Source organism: Zea mays, chromosome 10 (genome assembly GCF_902167145.1).
Source record: "Zea mays cultivar B73 chromosome 10, Zm-B73-REFERENCE-NAM-5.0, whole genome shotgun sequence".
In the NCBI taxonomy this organism is placed as follows: domain Eukaryota; kingdom Viridiplantae; phylum Streptophyta; class Magnoliopsida; order Poales; family Poaceae; genus Zea; species Zea mays.
The window spans coordinates 138,027,148-138,051,894 of record NC_050105.1 but is presented as its reverse complement, the minus strand read 5'-3'; positions in this window follow the sequence as shown (position 1 = coordinate 138,051,894).

The following is a 24,747-nucleotide window of genomic DNA, read 5'->3' as shown; positions in this document are numbered from 1 at the left end:
AAAGAGATGTGGCTGCGCATGTGGCTATGTGCGATGTGTGTCAAAGAGTTAAGGCTGAACACCAGAGGCCAGCTGGACTATTGCACCCACTGAAGATACCCGAGTGGAAGTGGGAAGAGATTGGTATGGATTTCATCACTGGATTGCCTCGCACCCAGAAAGGATATGATGCTATATGGGTGATTGTGGATAGATTGACTAAAGTGGCTCACTTTATTCCTGTGAAGACTACTTATAAAGGTTCTCAGCTAGCAGAGTTATATATGGCTCGAATCGTGTGTTTACATGGAGTACCAAAGAAGATCGTGTCAGATCGAGGTTCGCAGTTTACCTCAAGATTTTGGAGAAGCTTTCATGAGAATATGAGTACAAAGTTGAATTTTAGTACGGCTTATCACCCTCAGACTGATGGACAGACTGAAAGGACCAATCAAGTATTGGAAGATATGTTGAGAGCATGTGCCCTTCAGCATGGAGGGAGTTGGGATAAAAGTCTACCTTATGCTGAATTCTCATACAATAATAGCTATCAGGCCAGTCTGAAGATGTCACCTTTTGAAGCTTTATATGGGAGAAAGTGCAGGACTCCTCTATATTGGGATCAGACTGGACAAAGACAGTCCTTTGGGCCTGAATTGATTCAAGAAGCAGAAGAACAAGTCCGTATAATTCGAGAGAATTTGAGGGTGGCTCAAACCAGGCAAAAGAGCTATGCTGATAATAGAAGGAGACCACTGGAATTTGAAGAAGGAGATTATGTGTATCTCAAGGTGTCACCACTTCGTGGAATGAGGAGATTCAAAGTCAAGGGCAAATTGTCCCCTCGCTATATTGGACCATTCTTGATCTTTAGGCGAGTTGGGGAGATGGCATATCAACTCGAGTTACCTGCTAGTCTATCAGATGTGCATAATGTGTTCCACGTATCCCAACTGAAGAAGTGTCTCCGTGTCCCTGAGGAACAATTACCAATGGAAGAGCTTATTGTTCAGGGTGATTTGACTTACACGGAGTACCCGATCAAGATTTTGGATACTTTGACTCGAGTTACGAGAAATAAGGTGATAAAGATGTGCAAAGTGCAATGGAATCACCACGGTGAAGATGAAGCGACCTCGGAAAGAGAAGAAGAACTCCGTATAGATTTTCCCCACCTTTTCCCTCGTTCTTCCTAAATCTCGAGGATGAGATTATTTTTAAGGAAGGTAGGATTTGTAACACCCACTTTGTAATTTGCTAGAAATAATACCAATAGAGAAACAATTTCTCTCTTTATGTGAGTTTGACCTTTTATGCATCATCACATGTGAACACCATCTTTAAAAACAAATCATAAAAATAAATACCACTAAATCATGCAACATGCTGGAGTTTAATGTTTGTGCATTTAATGAAAAGAGTAATACCACTAATAGAAATAAATTAGTGGCAAAAGCAAGGATTTAATACCTAATCTGAGAGTTTGAAAAAGAGAAGATATATAAAATATAAAGAAAGTTTATATATATTTCCAAACTTAGTAACTTAAGGCCACAATATAACTTGAAGATAAATGTGTCACAAGTTTGAATTTAAATTAGGATTTAAATTTGAATTTGTAAAATAATAGAGAAAGAGGAAAATAAAAGGAAAAGGAAATAAAAATAGGAAAACCGGTACTGGGCCCAAAGTGAACGAAGCTCGGCCCACTACCACTGATCTTCCCTCCACGCGAGCCCAACACCATGAAAATCGGCGCCGACATGTGGGACCGCGCTGTCATACGCTGGCGTGTGACCATGTTTCACTGCGTTCGTGGGCCCTCGGAGCAGATCCTCAATCGCGCTCCTCCGTCTCACTGTCAGATGGACCGGTTTTGTCAGGATCGCCCCTAACAACTCGCCGCACCGGCCGGAGTTGTTGACCATGGACGCGATTATCACGGTACCGACTGCACCTCGGACCATGGCCTTGACCTGAGTATAAGACTCCGCGCGCTGCACTCACCGGACCCTACTTCCATATCCCCGATCTCTCGCATACCGTCGTTGCGCCGCCACGATCCGCTCGGGATCAACTCGCTGCCGCATCCGCCTCCCGCGTACGTCGCCGCCGGGCAGCCCGTGGGTGACCGGGTGTGTTCGTAGGACATCTGGGATCGAGTGTGGATCAACCAGCTGGTCCCAAATCGATCGGCTCCGGTGGGATTCCTCGTTGGAGTTTTGCGTCCGCGGCGGGCTACGTCTCGTCGTGGCCAGAGATGCTGACGCGCCGATAGGAGGTGAGACCTCGCTCCTAGCATTCCCTGCGTCGTTACCTTCGTATTCGGCTAGTTGGTAGTATAGAGGTTGGCTCTGGTGGCCACTTAGGCTACTCGCCGGCCGGGTCACCACCGCGTGTGCGGGCGGCGCCACCGTGGACCGTCGGGAGGAGGAAGACTGCGTGTCGATCGTAGATCTGAGAACCGACGGTTAAGATTAGATCACAACTTACTCGTTCGCGCGATCAAACTGGCACCGTAGATCTGCTATCCCTCGGCTCAGATTAGCTCTAGTATCATTGAACCATGGTCGTGGATCTCGGATCCAGCGGCTAATAGTGCGTACCGGTTCATATAGAATTGTTTTAATCTCGGCCGTCCGTGGTTGATCTCGCGGCCGTAATAACCCCGTACCCCTTCGGCCGTGTGTTTTGTAAAAGAAACCCTGGTAAACCGAGGAATAAACCCGCCGTCCAGAGAGTGCTATTCACTGTGTCTTAGAAATTTTACCCCGGGGCCCCTGACCTTTCTGGTAAATGAGGCCCAGTCCAGAATAGTTTTTAACCCGAGAATTTAAATTGCAAATTGATTTTCAATGTATAAATAATGTCTAGAACTTATAAAATCCATAGAAAATGCATATGAACTCCAAATTACTCCATTCCAGTTCCTAAAATTTTATAATTTTATTCTCTATCACTTAGAGCCTCTGTTTTGTCATGAAAACAATATTAAGACTTATTTCTCACTTAATCCTATTTTAAGCACATAAAACCTTTGAAAATTCATAACTTAAAATCTATAACTCCAAAAATTATGATTCCTATTCCTAGGATTTTATTTTAATATGTAGAATATTGCTGTGTATTTTGTTTATATGTTTGGTGTAATGTTAATTTCTCTATATGCAGTGTGCTTGTTTGTATTGTGGCGAGTAGAAGAGCCCGTGACCGAGGATCCTGGTGAGCAGCAGGTTGAAGTAGCTGAGCAGGAGCTCATTGAAGGCAAGTTGTGCCCTTGACCACTTTTTACCCAATAATGTTCTTTAATATCATTTATCCATGCATAGGTTAATTTTGATGGGACCCGATAGGTCACCCTAGATTGTTTATCTCATTACCTTGTTTACCCCTGAATCACTTGGGTAGTTTGCTATTGCTTTACATGGTTTTGGGATAATCATTTATCATATCTATGTTCCAATTCTTTTTGTTATTCTATTTATGTTCATGATGAGATCATTAATGTTAATTGGAACATAGAGCTTAACTTGAGTAACACGTGCCACCACAAGGGTTTAATGGGACGCCCTTGGCTGACTAATTAGGAAAGCTAGTGGAAGACTACTGTCGGGGACCATAATTAGGGGTACCCTCAAGACGCCTAATTCTCAGCTGGTAACCCCCATCAGCATAAAGCTGCAGAGGACTGATGGGTGCGATTAAGTCAGGGATCAGTCCATACGAGCGACTCGATCACGCCTCGCCTGAGCCTAGCCTCGGGCAAGGGCAGCCGACCCCGAAGGGGTTTCCGTCTCGCCCGAGGCCCCCCTTCAACGGCGGACACATCTCTGGCTTGCCCGAGGCCTTGCCTTCGCTGAAAAGTAATCCTGACTGAATCGCCGCACCGACCGGCCAAGTCGCAGGAGCATTTAACGCAAAGGAAACCAGGCCCTGCCAAAGGCACCATAGGAAACTCCGCTCCGCCCGACCCAGGGCTCGGACTCGGGCTAAGCCCCGGAAGACGGCGAACTCCGCTCCGCCCGACCAAGGGCTCGGACTCGGGCTAAGCCCCGGAAGACGGCGAACTCCGCTCCGCCCGACCCAAGGCTCGGACTCGGGCTAAGCCCCGGAAGACGGCGAACTCCGCTCCGCCCGACCCAGGGCTCGGACTCGGGCTAAGCCCCGGAAGACGGCGAACTCCGCTCCGCCCGACCCAGGGCTCGGACTCGGGCTAAGCCCCGGAAGACGGCGAACTCCGCTCCGCCCGACCAAGGGCTCGGACTCGGGCTAAGCCCCGGAAGACGATGAACTCCGCTCCGCCCGACCAAGGGCTCGGACTCGGGCTAAGCCCCGAAAGACGGCGAACTCCGCTCCGCCCGACCAAGGGCTCGGACTCGGGCTAAGCCCCGGAAGACGACGAACTCCGCCTCGCCCGACCCAAGGGCTCGGACTCGGCCTCTGCTGACGAACTCCGCCTCGCCCGACCCAGGGGCTCGGACTCGACCTCTGCTGACGACCTCCGCCTCGCCTGACCCAGGGGCTCGGACTCGACCTCTGCTGACGACCTCCGCCTCGCCCGACCCAGGGGCTCGGACTCGGCCTCTGCTGACGACCTCCGCCTCGCCCGACCCAGGGGCTCGGACTCGGCCTCGGCCGTGGAAGACAGACTCGACCCCGGCTTCGGAGGAGCCTCCACATCGCCCAACCTAGGGCACAGGCCAGCCACGTCGACAGGAAGCGCCATCATCACCCTACCCCGAGCCGACTCGGGTCGCAGAGAACAAGACCTGTGTCCCATCTGGCTGGCTCCGCCAGATAGGCAATGATGGCGCCCCGCTAGCCCCGTGACGACGGCGGCTCTCAGCTCTCTTACAGAAGCAGGGCGACGTCAGCAAGGACACAACCGTTCCAACAGATGTCCCTCCGCCAGGCTCCGTTGCTCCTCCGACAGCCACGACATCACGCCAGCAGGGTGCCAAGATCTCTCCGGCTGCCACATTGGCATGTACCTAGGGCACTAGCTCTCCCCCCGCTAGACACGTAGCACTCCGCTACACCCCCATTGTACACCTGGATCCACTCCTTACGCCTATAAAAGGAAGGACCAGGGCCCTCTTAGAGAAGGTTGGCCGCGCGGGGACGAGGACGGGGACAAGCGCTCTCTTGGGGCCGCTCGCTTCCCTCACCCGCATGGACGCTTGTAACCCCCTACTGCAAGCGCACCCGACCTGGGCGCGGGACGAACACGAAGGCCGCGGGATTCCCACCTCTCTCTCGCCGGACTCCGGCCTCCTCGCTCCTTTCCCCCCTTCGCGCTCGCCCACGCGCTCGACCCATCTGGGCTGGGGCACGCAGCACACTCACTCGTCGGCTTAGGGACCCCCCGGTCTCGAAACGCCGACAGTTGGCGCGCCAGGTAGGGGCCCGCTGCGTGTTGACGAGCAGCTTCCCGTCAAGCTCCAGATGGGCAGTCTCCAACAACCTCTCCAACCCGGGACGGTGCTCCGTTTCGAGAGTCTTGAGTTCATGTCCCTCGACGGCAGCTACGACATGATACTCCTTCCACCGCCGCGCGACAACGACAATGGCGGCCGACAACCCGCCCTCCGGTGGCGGAATCGATGACGTCTTCCCCGCGCGGTGGAAGAACGACATTCGAGCTCGCCCCGTCCTCTCCCCCGCCAACGGAGGAGGAGGCGGGGCAACCAAGGCCGGGCGGGAGGCCGCGCTTCGTCGGCTGTCGAGCGAATTGACGTCCCCAGCGCCCCAACGGAGGGCGCGTCGGGCGTCGACCTCGCATTCGAGACGAAGGCGAGCGCCGTCCCCCCGCGACACGCCAATCCCGAGCAAGTGGACGACGCCAGCGAGCTCGCGGAGGGCCTGCAGGACGTCGCCCTCGTACCTAGGACGATGGCGCGATCAGCCCCCGACGTGACTACATCGCCCCTCGTCGACCAAAAGGTACTGACTGATTCCCATCCTACATTATGTCGACTCGGCCTCAACCCGCCTAGCGACCTCGCTTTGGCGGGCGCTCTCGTTGAGGCGAGTGCAACCCCTCTAGGGTTTCGTACGCGGTCGCCTTGGGACCGGTTGACGGACGTCTCGACCTACGGGCCCTCTGGGTCTAAGGAAGATGACGATCCCAGCATCTGTTGGGATTTCTCTGGATTTGGCAACCCCAGTGCCATGCGGGACTTTATGACCGCATGTGACTACTGCCTCCCCGACTGTTCCGACGGTAGCCGCAGCCTTGACGACGAGGACTGCAGCCCAAGCCGTGAATGTTTCCACGTCGAGCTAGGGGATCCCGCCGAAGGCAACCACCTCGGCATGCCGGAGGACGGTGATCTCCCTAGGCCGGCGCCTCGCGCCGACATCCCGCGGGAGCTAGCTGTGGTCCCCGTTCCGGCGGGGGGTCACGACCCACAGCTCGAGCAAGTCCGCGGGGCGCAGGCCAGGCTCGACGATGGAGCAGGAGCACTTGAGTCGATCCGCCGGGACGTCGGGCAGGTATGGGCGGGCCAGCCCCCGGCCGGAGAAATACGTCACCTGCCCCAGGGTTTCCAGCACCGCGACGCCAACGACGTCAGGGTCAGGCCGCTACCCGCGTCCAGCGGGGTCGGTCAGAACCTGGCAGCCGCAGCAATGCTTATCCGCGCGATGCCGGAGCCATCGACCACCGAGGGACGACGAATCCAGGGAGAGCTCAAAAATCTCCTGGAAGGCGCTGCGGCCCGACGGGCCGAAAGCTCTGCCTCCCGGAGGCAGGGATACCCCTCAGAACCTCATGACGCGACTTCCCGATTCATGCGGGAAGCCTCGGTCTACACCGGGCGCACGCGCAACACCGCGCATGCGGCCCCGGGCCACCTCGGCAACGAGCACCATCGTCACGACCGTCGAGCCCACCTCGACGAAAGGGTGCGCCGAGGCTACCACCCCAGGCGTGGGGGACGCTACGACAGCGGGGAGGATCGGAGTCCCTCGCCCGAACCACCCGGTTCGCAGGCCTTCAGCCGGGCCATCCGGCGGGCACCGTTCCCGACCCGTTTCCGACCCCCGGCTACTATCACAAAGTACTCGGGGGAAACGAGGCCGGAACTATGGCTTGCGGACAACCGCCTGGCCTGCCAACTGGGTGGAACGGACGACGACAACCTCATCATCCGCAACCTCCCCCTGTTCCTCTCCGATACTGCTCGCGCCTGGTTGGAGCACCTGCCTCCGGGGCAGATCTCCAACTGGGATGATTTGGTCCAAGCCTTTGCCGGCAATTTCCAGGGCACGTACGTGCGCCCCGGGAATTCCTGGGACCTCCGAAGCTGCCGGCAACAGCCGGGAGAGTCTCTTCGGGACTACATCCGGCGATTCTCGAAGCAGCGCACCGAGCTGCCCAACATCACCGACTCAGATGTCATCGGCGCGTTCCTTGTCGGCACCACCTGCCGCGACCTGGTGAGCAAGTTGGGTCGCAAGACCCCCACCAGGGCGAGCGAGCTGATGGACATCGCCACCAAGTTCGCCTCTGGCCAGGAGGCGGTTGAGGCCATCTTTCGAAAGGACAAGCAGCCCCAGGGCTGCCCGTCGGAAGAGGCTCCCGAGGCGTCTACCCCGCGCGGCGCCAAGAAGAAAGGCAAGAAGAAGTCGCAAGCGAAACGCGACGCTGCCGACACAGACCTTGTCGCCGCCGCCGAGTACAAGAACCCTCGGAGGCCCCCGGAGGTGCCAACCTCTTCGACAAGATGCTCAAGGAGCCGTGCCCCTATCATCAGGGGCCCGTCAAGCACACCCTCGAGGAGTGCGTCATGCTTCGGCGCCACTTCCACAAGGTCGGGCCACCCGCGGAGGGTGGCAGGGCCCGCGACGACGACAAAAAGGAAGATCACCAAGCAGGAGAGTTCCCCGAGGTTCGCGACTGCTTCATAATCTACGGAGGGCATGCGGCGAATGCCTCGGCTCGGCATCGCAAGCAAGAGCGCCGGGAGGTCTGCTCGGTGAAGGTGGCGGCGCCAGTCTACCTAGACTGGTCCGACAAGCCCATCACTTTCGACCAAGCTGACCACCCCGACCACGTGCCGAGCCCGGGGAAATACCCGCTCGTCGTCGACCCCATCATCGGCGACGTCAGGCTCACCAAGGTCCTGATGGATGGGGGCAGCTGCCTCAACATCATCTACGCCGAGACCCTCAGGCTCCTGCGCGTCGATCTGTCCTCCGTCCGAGCAGGCGCTGCGCCTTTCCACGGGATCATTCCTGGGAAGCGCGTCCAGCCCCTCGGACGGCTCGACCTACCTGTCTGCTTCGGAACGCCCTCCAATTTCCGAAGAGAGACTCTGACGTTCGAGGTGGTCGGGTTCCGAGGAACCTACCACGCGATATTGGGGAGGCCATGCTACGCGAAGTTCATGGTCGTCCCCAACTACACCTACCTGAAGCTCAAAATGTCGGGCCCCAACGGGGTCATCACCGTCGGCCCCACGTACAAACACGCGTTCGAATGCGACGTGGAGTGCGTGGAGTACGCCGAGGCCCTCGCCGAGTCCGAGGCCCTCATCGCCGACATGGAGAACCTCTCCGAAGAGGTGTCAGACGTGAAGCGACATGCTGGCAACTTCGAGCCAGCGGGGACAGTTAAGGCCGTCCCTCTCGACCCCAGTGGCGACGCCTCTAGGCAGACCCGGATCGGTTCCGAGCTCGACCCCAGACAAGCAGCAGTGCTCGTCGACTTTCTCCGCGCGAACGCCGACGTTTTCGCGGGGAGTCCCTCGGGCATGCCTGGCGCGCCGAGGGATGTCGCCGAGCACTCGCTGGATATTCGGGCAGGAGCCCAACCTGTCAAATGGCCTCTGCGCGGATGACACCCGGGGGCTGCACCCCCCCCCGGGAAAGGCCGCCTGTCGTCACCAACGTTCTGGAGCCCGGAACGTACAAGCTGGCCGGCGGTCGAGGCGAGGTCTACGACGACACTTGGAACGTCCGACAGCTACGTCGCTTCTACCCTTAAGATGCTCTCAAGATGTTCGTATACCTCGCTCATACACAAGTATCAGTCGTCAAGGAAGGGTCGGCCTCGCCTCGGCAGAGCCCGACCCTCCCTCGGGGGCTAAAAAGGGGAAACCCCTCCACGTCGAAATTGGGTGTACTTTTCCGCATCAAAAATTTTCGATCCGAAAAGGGCTTTTGCGTTCTCCCGGCTATGTCGGAAGCAGGGTCCCGAGGAACGAACGTGGGTACATGTAAGTGGCGAGGCCGACTGAGCCGAGGAACTCCTATGCCTCCAGGTTAGGGACACCTCACTCATCACCTGCCACGAAAAATAACCCAACTCGGGAAGCCACCCTATTATTGACAAGCTAGGCCGGACACGCAAATTAAAAGAAAGGAGAGTACGACTTCATGCAAGAAAAACAAAGAGTTCAGGCCTCGGCGGCCGTGGTAAGACGCACATCCAACAGAAACTATCCCAACAAAGAGTTAGGCGTCGCCTTGGGAAGGAGCCGTGCCCTCAGTTCCGTCCCCGCCGTCGGTAAGGTCCATCTCAGCTTCCGGCGACGGCGTAGGGGGAAGGATCTCCGCCTCGAAGGTGGTCGCCAGCGTCGCGCTCGGACCCGCGGCGACCGCGTCGAGCCGCTGAACTTCTGCCAGGGCAGCTTCGTCTTCGTCGGGAAGACAATACCCCTCACTGACCCGTTCCAGGTCTACGACGTAATGGGAAGCGAGCACGGAGAAGGCCCGCCTGACGCCGTGGTGTAGCGCCTCGCGAACTTTGCCGCGCGCGTGATCACCCAAGGTTTGAAGGCGGCTTTGAGGGGAGCTTCCTGAAGGGACGTCGCCGGGGCCAAGGGCCCGATAAACGTCCGAGACGGCCTCGGACATGGCCGTGAGGTCAGCCTCCCTCTGCTCGGCAGCTCCGGCAAGCGCCTGGGCGAGCGCCTTGGCGGACTCGTCAAGGGCGGACTCGAGCTCTGCGAACAACCAGAAGAAAAGACCTCAAGCACAAGCAGGAGAAACAGACAAGAACAAGAGCCAGGGACGGCCAAGACGTACCTCTGGCTCGGGCACGCTGCTCCGAGGCCGCGACTTGGGCTACGGCTAGGTCGGCCGCGAGGGTCTCAGCCCGGCTTTCGGCCTCGGCAGCCCGGGCCCGAGATTGGTCCCACTCCTCGACGACCTGGACGAACACCGACCGCCGCCGTTGCGTCTCCGCGCGCGCTGCTGCCGCCTCGGCCCTTAGGTCAGCGCAGAGCAACTAGAGGTCCGCTATCTTGGCATCCTGCTGAGAAAGGCGCGTGGTAGCCCTGGCGAGCGAGGTCCTCAGGGATCGCAGCGAGCCCCAGACATCGACCTCGCGACGGATGAACGACGACTTGGCGGCGCTCCGATCCGTCAGATCCTGGGGGAGAGAAACAGGGCGTCACGGCAAACGCCTCGCTCGGAGAAAGGAAAAGGTATGCCTGAAACCGTTACCTGGAGGATTTTGGGGACGTCCCTGCAGAGAACCTCCAACGACGACCGGAGCGACCCCACCGTTGCTTCAGCACGCTCACGGAGCTCATCCCAGGACTGGTCCTCCTGTTCATCGTCGAGAACGAAGACAGGGTCCGAGGCCTCGCGGGTCCGGAATCGGAGCAACTGGCGCCGGGCCTCGGGGCTCCGCCGCGCAGCGACAAGGCTGTCGCCCGGTTGGACAGATTTCGCGTCCACGCCCACCTCTTCCGAGGCACTGGGTGCCGACGCATCAGCCACCCCGACGCTGGCAGCAACCGGTCGTTCTCCGACCGAAACGTCGGCGACTTCGGCGGCGGCAGGCGCCAGCATGGCCGGCACGACAGGCGGGCTCGGGACCACGCCGGCGCCAGCCGCCTCCCCAATCACGATGGCCGCCTCGGCAGAAGAGCCCGCCTCGGGAACCTGCCCCCCAAAAACAGGCGACACCCGAGCCCCCTGAGGTGAAGCGCCCTGCGAAAGGGTCGGCTGGACGACAAGGCCCGGGGCGGCGCTGGCCGCATAGACCGACGCCTTGAGGGCCTTCCGGGGCGCCAGGTCGGTCTGGCCATGGCTCCGCTTGCTGAATAAAAAAGAAAAAAAAGAAAGAAAGGGAAAATCACGGCCGAGACCTATGAATGGGAAGCCAAGACGAAGACATTCCGAGGCACTTACCCACTTCGGGGCACGATCCACCGTGCCTGGGGGGAGGTTTCTTGGATCCCGGCTCCCGAAGCAGCCGCCGAGGTCCGCTTCGCCGGCAACTTCGGCGCCACCTTTGCTTTGGACGCCCGGGGAGCAGATGGCCCGGGCACGGTCGCGATGACTTGAGGGTCACCCCCATGCGCTGCCGGTACGAGCGGCGGCCCCTGGGGAGCGGACGCCCTGACCTGGCCCCCCGCAGCCACCTCGGCTCCTCCAGCCGAGGGGTCAGGTGACCTATCGGGTCGCCCCCGTGCCTCGGTCCGGGACCCCGACGCCCCAACTCCGGGGACTGACGGAGTCGGCCCGCTCGGGGGCTGGCTCGACGGCTCCTGGCCACACCCCAAGCCAGGGCTGAGGCCGAGACGGGCAGCCATGTCGTCCTCCTCCTCATCATCGTCGTCATCATCGTCGTCGGGTGTCTCCGGCGACGGCTCCCTTGGGAGTCCTTCCCTCTCCTGCTGGCGACGGCGCTTCTCCAAGGCGTCTCGAGCCCGCCTCCGCTCGCGGGCCCGGGCCTTCTCCGCGTCCTTCTTCTTTTTCTTCTCCTCCGCGGCGACCCGCCGCGCTGCCCGGTCCACCGCGTCCTCCGGGACCCGTGGCAAGGAGGGCTTGTGCCACCCCACCTCCTAAAGAAAGGGGGAAAGAAACCCAATCATAAGAACTAGGAGCAACCCGGTGTATGAAGAAGGAGGGAGCGAACACTCACCAGAGTTACGCACCCCTGGTCGGGGCGCATCTGGAGCTGGGAGAAGGCGTGGGAGTCCGGCTTCCCCATTGCGGCCGACACCCGCCATTGGAGGGCGTCGAAGGGAAGAGGATCAGGGGACATCCGTGACCCCTCCCAGTCAGCCTCCGGGGTCATCTCCCAAAGCGGCAGCCGCCGCTCTGCCAAGGGAAGCACCCTCCGACGATGGATGGCGGCAACCACTCCCGCAGCGGTGAGTCCCCCCTCCCGCAACACTTTCAGGGCCTGGAGAAGGGGTTCGAGGTTCTTCTGTCTCTCGTGCGGGGTCCCATGACGCCAGGCGTCGGTGGCGGCGGTGACTACCCGCTGGGAGAACGGTGGGAGCAGCTCGCCGTCATTCCGGAGGTAGAACCACCGGCGCTGCCACCCCTTGTTCGAGGACGCGAGGACGGCAGGGATGTACTGCGACGCCCGCGACAGCCTCAACAAGAGGGTGCAGCCGCCGGCCTGCACCGCTGCACGGACCTTCCTCTCCCCCGCCGGCAAGGCAAAAAGCTCGGCGAAGAAGAGATGAGTCCACAAATCCCAATGGGGGGCGATCCCCAAATACCCTTCGCACACCGCTACAAAGATAGCGGCCTGCGAGATGGAGTTGGGGGTGAGGTTATGCAACTCCACCCCATAGTGGAACAGGATGGCCCGCATAAAGCGGCCCGTCGGCACGCCGAATCCCCGCTCGTGAAAGGAGACGAAGCTCACGACGTACCCCGGCGGTGGGGATGGAGCGACTCCGCCCGTGGGAGGAATCCATTCTGGCCGCTGCTCATCGGTGAGAGGGCGAAGCAAACCCTCGCCGACCAGCTCCTCCAAATCGCTCGCCGTCACCTTGGAAAAGGGCCACGGGTCGCGCGGGGAGATTATGGTCACCCGATTAGCCATCACCAGAACGGAAAGGGTGGCGGCGCAAGGGGGCAGGAAAGGGCGTTTTCGTCTTCTCTGGCTAAAGTTTCTCGGGTTGCGAAAGCCTAAAGGAAGAGGCAGGAAGCGGAGCAAAGAACCGTCACCGAACCCTCTCCGGGGTATATAAAGACCAAGGCGACGACGGTTCCAACGTTCCGCCCGGACCGGACGCGGGATTCAAAAACGTGAAGCGAAACGGCCGTTCCTCGAACGGCTCGCGCACGCGCAACGGCTGCCCCGCCAACTACTCGCCCCGTTGTATTAACTCCGCGGCTGGACAGGTGGCGTTTCTGGCAGCAGCAACGGGCGACGCTTCGCCCTCGCCGAAACAACCGCACCAAAAAAGGTACGCCGCGTCGTTCGGTTTCGTATCCTTTTTCCCTTTTTTCCTCTTTCTCTATCTCTTGCAACAGGGACCAGGAAAGGGGGATCCCCCGAAAGGGATCCTTCCCCGTGAAGGAACCAGGCTCCGAGCCTCCTTACTGATCAGGGGTTCGAAGGCTGGCCCCCGAAGGGTTCAACAGCCGCCTCAGATCGCGTGGGCCCTACACCCACTACTGGTCAGAGGTTCGAAGGTCGGCCCCCCGAAGGGTTCCACGGCCGCCTCAGGCTACTCGGGCTCCGTGCCCATTACTGATCAGGGGTTCGAAGGCTGGCCCCCGAAGGGTTCACAGTCGCCTCAAACGCCGAGCGAGGGATGACCAGGGGTACGTTCGATACATAACCGAGGCTCGGGCTGCGCTCCCGAGGTACCCTAGGACATTTCCGAGACCAGCGGGAGCGATCTTGTAACAGAATCCCATCAGAGGGAGGCAACGAGCCCTCGGACCCCATCGCCAGGGGACCGGGTCCGGCAGATCACCCGCAGGTACTTTTGGGCGTGCCTCTGGGCCCCTAGCCGACCCCTAACGAACGGGGCACGGACGTCCACTCGGATTACCCGCTTGCAGCTCACCGGAGACACCATGTTCGGTGCCCATCGAGGGTAACATGGCGCACTCCCCCCCTCCTCCTTGCGGAAAGGCGACGTAGGGGCGTATGTAAAAAAGCCGGGTCTGTCCCTGATCGCCCTCTCGCTCTGTGCAGAGGCTCGGGGGCTGCTCTCGCAAACCCGGCTCCGGCCGAACCGTTGACAGCGTCAACATACCAGCCCGAGAACTTGGGCCTCGACTGTACACCCGGGCTACGGCCAGCTCGCATGAGGGAACAACCAGACCAGCCGAAGCATTACGCAAGGCATTAAGACCTCGAAGGAGTGAAATCACTCCTCCGAGGCCTCGGGGGCTACACCCGGCGGGTGCGCTCGCGCGCACCCACCGGAACCAAATGCAACCGAGAAAGGCTGGTCCCCTTGCAAAAAAGTGCGACGAAAGCCTCCAAGCGAGTGCTAACACTCCCTTCGAGGCTCGGGGGCTACTGTCGGGGACCATAATTAGGGGTACCCTCAAGGCGCCTAATTCTCAGCTAGTAACCCCCATCAGCATAAAGCTGCAGAGGCCTGATGGGTGCGATTAAGTCAGGGATCAGTCCATACGAGCGACTCGATCACGCCTCGCCTGAGCCTAGCCTCGGGCAAGGGCAGCCGACCCCGAAGGGGTTTCTGTCTCGCCCGAGGCCCCCCTTCAACGGCGGACACATCTCCGGCTTGCCCGAGGCCTTGCCTTCGCTGAAAAGCAACCCTGACTGAATCGCCGCACCGACCGGCCAAGTCGCAGGAGCATTTAACGCAAAGGAAACCAGGCCCTGCCAAAGGCACCATAGGAAACTCCGCTCCGCCCGACCCAGGGCTCGGACTCGGGCTAAGCCCCGGAAGACAGCGAACTTCGCTCCGCCCGACCAAGGGCTCGGACTCGGGCTAAGCCCCGGAAGACGGCGAACTCCGCTCCGCCCGACCCAGGGCTCGGACTCGGGCTAAGCCCCGGAAGACGGTGAACTCCGCTCCGCCCGACCTAGGGCTCGGACTCGGGCTAAGCCCCGGAAGACGGCGAACTCCGCTCCGCCCGACCCAGGGCTCGGACTCGGGCTAAGCCCCGGAAGACGGCGAACTCCGCTCTGCCCGACCAAGGGCTCGGACTCGGGCTAAGCCCCGGAAGACGGCGAACTCCGCTCCGCCTGACCAAGGGCTCGGACTCGGGCTAAGCCCCGGAAGACGGCGAACTCCGCTCCGCCCGACCAAGGGCTCGGACTCGGGCTAAGCCCCGGAAGACGACGAACTCCGCCTCGCCCGACCCAGGGGCTCGGACTCGGCCTCTGCTGACGAACTCCGCCTCGCCCGACCCAGGGGCTCGGACTCGACCTCTGCTGACGACCTCTGCCTCGCCCGACCCAGGGGCTCGGACTCGGCCTCTGCTGACGACCTCCGCCTCGCCCGACCCAGGGGCTCGGACTCGGCCTCGGCCATGGAAGACAGACTCGACCCCGGCTTCGGAGGAGCCTCCACGTCGCCCAACCTAGGGCACAGGCCAGCCACGTCGACAGGAAGCGCCATCATCACCCTACCCCGAGCCGACTCGGGTCGCAGAGAACAAGACCTGTGTCCCATCTGGCTGGCTCCGCCAGATAGGCAATGATGGCGCCCCGCTAGCCCCGTGACGACGACGGCTCTCAGCTCTCTTACGGAAGCAGGGCGACGTCAGCAAGGACACAACCGTTCCAACAGCTGTCCCTCCGCCAGACTCCGTTGCTCCTCCGACAGCCACGACATCACGCCAGCAGGGTGCCAAGATCTCTCCGGCTGCCACATTGGCATGTACCTAGGGCACTAGCTCTCCCCCCGCTAGACACGTAGCACTCCACTACACCCCCATTGTACACATGGATCCACTCCTTACGCCTATAAAAGGAAGGACCAGGGCCCTCTTAGAGAAGGTTGGCCACGCGGGGACGAGGACGGGGACAGGCGCTCTCTTGGGGCCGCTCGCTTCCCTCACCCGCGTGGACGCTTGTAACCCCCTACTGCAAGCGCACCCGACCTGGGCGCGGGACGAACACGAAGGCCGCGGAATTCCCACCTCTCTCTCGCCGGACTCCGGCCTCCTCGCTCCTTTCCCCCCTTCGCGCTCGCCCACGCGCTCGACCCATTTGGGCTGGGGCACGCAGCACACTCACTCGTCGGCTTAGGGACCCCCCGGTCTCGAAACGCCGACAACTACCTTACCCGAAAGGGGCAAGGGCAGTAGGGGAGTGGTCAGTGTAGGGAGGTCCTTGGTTGATTTTGCTGCGATGGCGGTCAGACAAGAACCCTGCATTGGAGCTTCCTATAAACTGTAGCGGGTTTTCGGAAGCTAGTGGAACTTTATAAAGGCCTCGTAGTGTTGCCCTGTCGCGCTTCCTAGGTAGAGGTGTATGGGATTCGCGACCCCTTGGCAGATGGGTAGCATGACTTGTGGGTAAAGGGTACAACCTCTGCAGAGTGTAAAACTGGTATACTAGCCGAGCTCACGGTCATGAGCAGCTCAGGACTCTCTGATGTTTAAACTATGGAACTTAAATTCAATTTGGTCATTCGCATATGCATGGGTTTGTTATTAATTTTGTTCTATTACTTTATTTATGGTTTGGTATTTACTTACACTTAGTCAATTGCTAATAAAAGTTGGACCAACTACTTAAAAGCAATGCTCAGCTTTAACCCCTATCATTGATTAGCCTTACACATCACATGAACTCACACCTTTGTGAGTTTATGCCCACTGGTTCCCCACAACTTGTTGAGCTATGATCATGTGTGAGCTCACCCTTGCTGTCTCACACCCCCCCACAGGAGAAGAGCAGGTGGTTCAGGAGGAGCCACAAGGCGAGGAATATGATCGGATCTAGGTGGCGTTTCTCAGTTGACGTTGGCGCCGACGATCCTTAGTTCGTTTTATCTTTATTACTTTATTTTGTAATAAGTCTTCCGTTATGTAATAAATACTCTGATGTTTTATGACATTTATCTCTATACACTCTGTTATTATATATGTTGTCTTCTTGGCGCATGTATGAGATGCACCTGGCTTTGTTCCTTAAAGCCGGGTGTGACAATTAGAGACTAGTTTGTAACTTTTAGTTGCGTCGGATTCAGGCTCTAGGCGCTAGCCGTTGTTGCTTTCTTGGAGCAATGCCAAAAGATTCCTAAACTAACCCAAAAATTAATATTAGGGGGGAATCATTTTTTGTCGTTCCAACAGCTCGATCTTCCTCTCTCCAAAACATTCGCGTCCTGCATCCGTGTCCTTCCCTCCTTCATATTTGCACGTGAGGATTGCTTCCCCAATCTATACGCTGGCGTTTGTCTCCCGTGTTTTCTTTATCACGCGTGTCTTGGTGGTGGGCCAATGGCAGCACATGCTTCTAGCGTGCGACATATGTGCATAGAAGGGGAAAGGCCCATGTAGTGTTTGATGGCGGTGTTTTTTTTCAAAAAAATTTAGTCCAATTTTTAGTTTTTCAGTATTTGTTTAAAAATATGTTGAAATATATGTTAAGAGCACACCTAAAATTTTTTAGTTTGTCTTAATAATTGATAGGTATGTGCCCGTGCGCCGTCGCGACAGTTAAAAATTAGTATAAAACATAGATACGAAATGACAAACATCACTATAATTTTCATGTAGAATGGAGATTGTGTAAGGTCAGTTAACAGACTTAGAGAAGACTGGTAGTCATCAAAGCAATAAACATGAAATAGTTCTTCTATCCAACTCAATTATTTTTCCACTGTTGGCGATGCAAACATAATATATGTGTAAGAAATACCGAAAATGATGATGAAATCCATGCACACATTTGTCACAACTTCTGCAGTGTTCACTGAATTTGCAAATCTGAAAAAACATCTTTCTTGGCAAGAGATGACAACACAAGTTTTTAGTATTAACCCAAGTGTGTGGCAACTAAGACACATAAAACTTGTTTAGTTTTGACTAAGGGTAGAAAAAATGCTATCTGGGTGCAACATCGATTGGTCCAAACCAACTTGGACGATTAATCGCAATTAATCAGACAACTTGAAAACATTGGAGAGGACACCAAAGTACGAAAACATTATTATATATATCCATATAAACCACTACATTGATATCATCAATAAGATACCATTAAGCTTTAGATTGAAAGGTTTACCTCTATAGCACTATACAAGACTCAAATAACATATACAAATTTGTATACAAAGTTTCTTCCACGTACTTACCACTTCCACATTAGATTGGCTGGAGTAAACTACAGGATCGACTTGTAGTTGGTCAACGAACAGAGACATTTTTCATCTTTGTTGATCTATGCTTGACAAATAAAGCAGCTAACATACTTTTAGTGCGAATCAGAGGATTATCATCGAATCTAGCAAATGTATTCTTTGTTTGACTGCAATTAGGTGTAAGGCTTACATCAAGAATTTGAAGATTCTTCCCTTCCTGCTTGACCAAAAGCTTTTCATTGAACTGTTCAATGAAATCTACCTTCTTGTTACGATGGAGAAGGTGGCTGAAGGACTTTAAGAGTGTACCATCCTCAATGGAAAGAATCTTCAGAGGAACCGATCTATTTTATTTTTGTATAAATCAATATCATTATCCTAGGGCTGTCATAAGAAAACATATAATTAGAGATTTGACAAAAGCAAATTGCAAATGCAAATAAATCTAACCCTTGGCACCACTACGTTAGACTTGCCAATAGACAACACATATTATTCAAGGAAAAAGTCACTTGCACATATGCACTAACTAAACTAAAAGAGGATTCAAACCTTGTACCCAAAAAAATTGAGATCAAAAACACCAAGCTCCCTGAGTGGAAACCATACTGTGATAAAAAATTACTCTAGCTTCCATGCTACATTGCACACTGCCACACTCAACTGATTTATTATTACCGTGAACTCGAAGATAAAGAAGCCTTGGCCCTTGCTGATCCTGTACCCGTGCATCTCGAACATCTTGGCCTTGTCTGGCAAGGGCTCACGCGGGACACACAACATGGACTCGAACTGGTTTCGGTTCATTGAGTCGCCCTTGAGCAGCAGCCTCTCTAGAAAGTTGAGCATGGACTCGGTGGAGCCACGATGCCGACACGGGGACGTGACGTGTGGCCTCACTCGACGGCGAGCTGCTTGTTCTTTCGCCGCGACGAGACCACTAAGCGACGAAGCAGAGGAGAGCAGATCCACATCTCCGCCTGCCCAGAAACATGGGAACGTAGACTCTCCAAAGGGCTCAGGGAGACGGCGCGGCTGTCTCGCATCGCGCGCTGTCTCCGTGGTGGGGGAGGGGGTAGGGCAGGGTGTAGCGGATGGGTGCGAGGCAGGGGGTCGCGCGGGGAGGGGGTAGGCAGGACAGGACAAGATGTGGACACACTCCTTAGGTTCTTAATAGGAGTAGTTGAGAGCACCTAGAGGGGAGGGGGGGTGAATAGGTGATCCTGTAAAATTAAACACTAAATAGCCACAAACTTTATTGTAAAGGAGTTAGTGTAATCAAGTGGCTATAAAACACGCTCGTGCGAACAAAGCAATCACAAGGAGCAACACACGAGACACGCGATTTTTATCCCGTGGTTCGGCCAAGTAACACTTGCCTACTTCCACGTTGTGGTGTCCCAATGGACGAGGGTTGCACTCAACCCCTTTCAAGTGATCCAATGATCAACTTGAATACCATGGCTTTCTTCCTTATATTCTTTCTCCCATTTTGCGAGGAATCTCCACAAATTGGAGTCTCTCGCCCTTACAGTGATGATCACAAAAGAAGCACAGAAGTAAGGGAGGGAAAAGCAACACACATAAGATTCAATCCGCAGCACACACACGCACACAAGTGAAGACTTGAGCTCAAATGACAACACAGGGAGTTCACAACTCGAATGGAGCTCAAATCACTAACACGATGAATCAAATACGTGGGAGCGGAGTCTGGATGTCTTAGTATGCTTAGAGAATGCTTGGATGTCTCCTCCATGTGCCTAGGGGTCCTTTTTATAGTCCCAAGGCAGCTAGGAGCCGTTGGAGGTCAACATGGAAGGCTATCCTTGCCTTCTGTCAAGTGGCGCACCGGATAGTCCGGTGCGCCACCGGACAACCACTATAGCTTGTCCAGTGCACGATTTCCTTCCAAATCAGGCAAAGTCGACCATTGCTCCCGCGGGTCAGATGGCGCATCAGACACTGTCCGGTGCACACTGGACAGTCCGGTGCATCCAGCCGACCGTTGGAGCAGCCATGTGTCGCGCGTTGATCGCGCGGACGACCGTTGGCGCGGGCGCTATTGGCTCACTGGACAGTCTGGTGCACCACCGGACATTCTGGTGAATTATAGCCACGTCGCCCCGTTCCTTTCACGAGAGCGACGAGTTCGGTGCACCACCGGACAGTCCGTTACACCACCGGATAGTCCGGTGAATTATAGCCGTACGACTCCGTCGATTTCCGAGAGTAGCTAGTTCACCGGAGACCAGCCTAGGGCACTGGACACTGTCTGGTGCACCGCCGGACAGTCCGGTGTGCCAGGCCCGAGCAGATACTTGGCTGTTCACAGCCAAGTCTTTTCCAATGCTTTTCTTCTTTTGTTGGCCCTGTTTCTAGCACTTAGACAAACATATTAGTACACAAAATAACATATTAGTACACAAACATACCTTACACTTTGATTTGCACTCTCCATACATTTTGCACATAGGTACTCAAATAATGTGTTGGGCATCTAATCACCAAAATACTTATAGAAATTGCCCTAGGGCACATTTCCCTTTCAATCTCCCCCTTTTTGGTGATTTATGCCAACACATCCAAAAGCAACCAAAAGAAGTGCAACATCAATGCAATTGAAGACCAAATCATTTTTGCTTATGATTTGGCATATTTGGATCACTCTTTGCCACCACTTGGTTTGTTTTTGCAAACCAAATTCTTTTTCCTAACTCTAAGTCAAACACACTTGTTTGGGCAAATCGAGAGATATTCCAAGAGAAAAATTGATCAAGTGCCAAAACTCCCCCTTTTTCCCATAATCAAAATTCTCCCCCATAAGAGACCAAATTTTGCAATAAGAGTATTTTGGACAAATCACAAATTCTAACTCCACTATTTTCAAAATTCTCAAGTGGTTGGCTGATCCAGTTGCTTTGGCCTTAGTTTCTCCCCTTTGGCATTAAGCACCAAAACAGGATCATTTTTGGCCCTTTAACCCCATTGCCTCACCAAAAATGTCAATTAAGAGCAAAAAGGCAATGAGATTGCAAGTGTGAACTTGGAAGTAAGTACACTAATACCGGAGTACAGTGTAAGTCTTTTCATCGTTCAAGTTCACTTTTCCCTTTCAATGCACCTTTGAGACTACATCAAGTGTACTCAAACAAATAGGTTAGTCTCAAAGGGTGAAGTTGTAGCACATCTTCCCCTTAATATGTGCATCATTTGCATATGGACTTGTGAGGTCCGGGGATCACTTGTACAACTTGAGCACCATAAATATCAAGAATTGATTGAAATGCACAAAGTAACATGATCAAAGGCATAGAACACATGTATGCTATAGATCAATCCAAGTTACGTGAATCTAAGACATTTAGCTCACTACGCAACCTGCAAACCCTTTTCTCATCTAAAGGCTTAGTGAAGATATCGGCTAGCTGGTTCTCGGTGCTAATATGGTACACCTCGATATCTCCCTTTTGCTGGTGGTCTCTCAGGAAGTGATGCCGGATGTCTATGTGCTTAGTGTGGCTGTGTTCAATAGGATTATCCGCCAAGTGGATTGCACTCTCATTATCACATAGGAGTGGGACTTTGCTCAGATTGTAGCCAAAGTCCCGGAGGGTTTTCCTCATCTAAAGTAGTTGCATGCAACTCTGTCCTGCAGCAACATACTCGACCTCAGCGGTGGATAGGGCAACGGATGTTTGTTTCTTTGAACTCCAGGACACCAGGGACCTTCCTAGAAATTGGCACGTCCTTGATGTGCTCTTCCTATCAACCTTGCACCCGGCATAATTGTAGTCTGAGTATCCAATTAAGTCAAAGGTAGACCCCTTTGGATACCAGATCCCAAAGCAAAGCATAGAAACTAAATACCTAAGAATTCGCTTAATGGCCACAAGGTGACATTCCTTGGGGTCGGATTGATATCTAGCACACATGCATACACTGAGCATAATGTCCGGTCTACTAGCACATAAATAAAGAAATGAACCTATCATGGACTGGTATGCCTTTTGATCAATGGACTTACCTCCTTTGTTGAGGTCAACATATCTGTTGGTTCCCATCGGTGTCTTTGCAGGCTTGGCGTCCTTCATCCCAAACCTTTTGAGAAGATCCTGAGTGTACTTCATTTGGGATAGCCTGAAAGAGTGGTGAGCGGCATAGGCTAATAATATTCGAATAGACTCTAACCTAGCCACAGGAGCAAAAGTCTCCTCGAAATCCAAACCTGCGACTTGGGCATAACCTTTTGCCACAAGTCGAGCCTTGTTTCTTGTCACCACCCCGTGCTCGTCTTGCTTGTTGCAGAATACCCACTTGGTTCCCACAATGTTTTGCTTTGGACGTGGCACCAGGCTCCAGACTTCATTTCTCTTGAAGTTGTTGAGCTCTTCCTACGTGGCCAACACCCAGTCTGGATCCTGCAAGGCCTCTTCTACCTTGAAAGGCTCAATAGAAGAGACAAACGAGGAATGCTCACAAAAATTAGCTAAGCATGAGCGAGTAGTTACTCCCTTGCTGATGTCACCTAGAATTTGATAGACGGGGTGATATCTTTGGATCGATGCTCGGACTTGAGTTGGAGGGACCCGTGGTACTTCTTCTCCATCACTTGTTCTTCCTGTGCTCCCCCTTGATCCTGTCCCTCTTCTTGAGGTACCTGTTCACCGTCTTGAGTTGGGGGATGCACCATTGTTGAGGAAGATGGTTGATCTTCTTCATGTGGTTCATGTGGTCGCACATTGCCTATCGCCATCGTGCGCATTGCGGCCGTCGGAACTTCATCTTCATCTATGTCATCAAGATCAACTTGCTCTCTTGGAGAGCCATTAGTCTCATCAAATACAACGTCGCTAGAGACTTCAACTAATCCTGATGATTTGTTGAAGACCCTATACGCCTTTGTATTTGATTCATACCCTAGTAAAAACCCTTCAACTGCCTTAGGAGCAAATTTAGAATGTCTACCTTTCTTCACCAGAATGTAGCATTTGCTCCCAAATACACGAAAGTAAGAAACATTGGGTTTTGTCGGCGTTTCGACCCCGGGGGGTCCCTGGACCGACGAGTAAATTGTCGCTGCGTGTCCCAGCCCAGATGGGTCGCGCGAGACGGAGACACAAGGGGGGAAAACAGTTGGGGGAACCCGCAGCCTCGTGTTGTCCTGTGCCCAGGGCGGATGCGCTTGCAGTAGGGGGTTACAAGCGTTCGCGAGGGAGAGAGAGAGAGAGAGGGCATGAGACTGCGCGTCAGCCTGTTCTCCCGCGCGGCCACCTTCTCGTACGAGGGCCCTGGACCTTCCTTTTATAGACGTAAGGAGAGGGTCCAGGTGTACAACGGGGGGTATAGCAGTGTGCTAACGTGTCTAGCAGAGAGGAGCCAGAGCCCTATGTACATGCCGACGTGGCTGTCGGAGAGGTGTTAGAGCCCTGTTCATGTGGCGTCGTGGTCGTCGGAGGAGCGCTTGAGCCCTGTAGAAGCATAGCTGTCGGGGCTGTCGGATCCTTGCTGACGTCTCCTTGCTTCTGTAAGGGGCTGAGAACCGTCGTTGTCATGGAGCACGCGGGGTGCCATCATTACTTGTTTTACCGGGGCGAGCCAGATGGGACGCCGGTCTTGTTCCCCGTAGCCTAGGCTAGCTAGGGGTAGGGTAATGATGGCCCCCCCTTGTGGCGTGGTCGGCCCGAGCGAGGTGGTGGCTCCTCCGAGGTCGAGGTTGAGTCCGAGCCCGGGGGCCGAGCGAGGCGGAGACCGCCATCCGGAGGTCGAGGTCGAGTCCGAGCCCTGGGGTCGGGCGAGGCGGAGATCGTCTTCCGAGTCGAGGTTGAGCCCGAGCCCTAGGGTCGGGCGAGGCGGAGACCGTCTTCCGAGGTCGAGGCTGAGTCCGAGCCCGGGGGTCGGGCGAGGCAGAGACCGTCGTCCGAAGGTCGAGGTCGAGTCCGAGCCCTAGGGTCAGGCGAGGCTGAGATTCCTATGGCACCCGAGGCTGGACTTGGCTGCTGTCAGCCTCACCCTGGCGGGTGGCACAACAGTCGGAGCAGCGCAGGCGGTGCTGTTTTCCTGTCAGGTCAGTCAGTGGAGGGGCGAAGTGACTGCGGTCACTTCGGCCTTGTCGACTGGAAAGTGCGCGTCAGGATAAGGTGTCAGGCGATCGTTGCATTAAATGCTCCTGCGATCCAGTCGGCTGGCGAGGCGATCTGGCCAAGGTTGCTTCTCTGTGAAGCCTGCCCGAACTAGGCCTCGGGCCAGTCGAAGGTGCGTCCGTTGCTTGAGGAGACCCTCGGGCGAGGCGCGAATCTGCCTTGTTCTACCGTTCCTGCTCGAGGCTGGGCTCGGGTGAGGCGAGATCGTGTCCCTTGAGTGGACGGAGCCTTGACCGGAATTGCGCCCATCAGGCCTTTGCAGCTTTGTGCTGATGGGGGTTACCAGCTGAGATTAGGAGCCTTGGGGGTACCCCTAATTACGGTCCCCGACAGTAGCCCCCGAGCCTCAAAGGGAGTGTGGGTACTCGCTTGGAGGCTTTGTCGCACTTTTTTTCAAGCGGATCGACCTTTCTCGGTTGCATTTTGTTCCGGTGGGTGCGCGCGAGCGCACCCGCCGGGTGTAGCCCCCGAGACCTCAGAGGAGTGGTTTGACTCCTTCGAGGTCTTAATGCCTTTCGTGATGGCTCGGCCGGTCTGGTTGTTCCCTCATGCGAACTGGTCGTTGCCCGGGTGCATAGTCAGGTTCCGAGTTCTCGGGCTGGTATGTTGACGCTATCAACGGT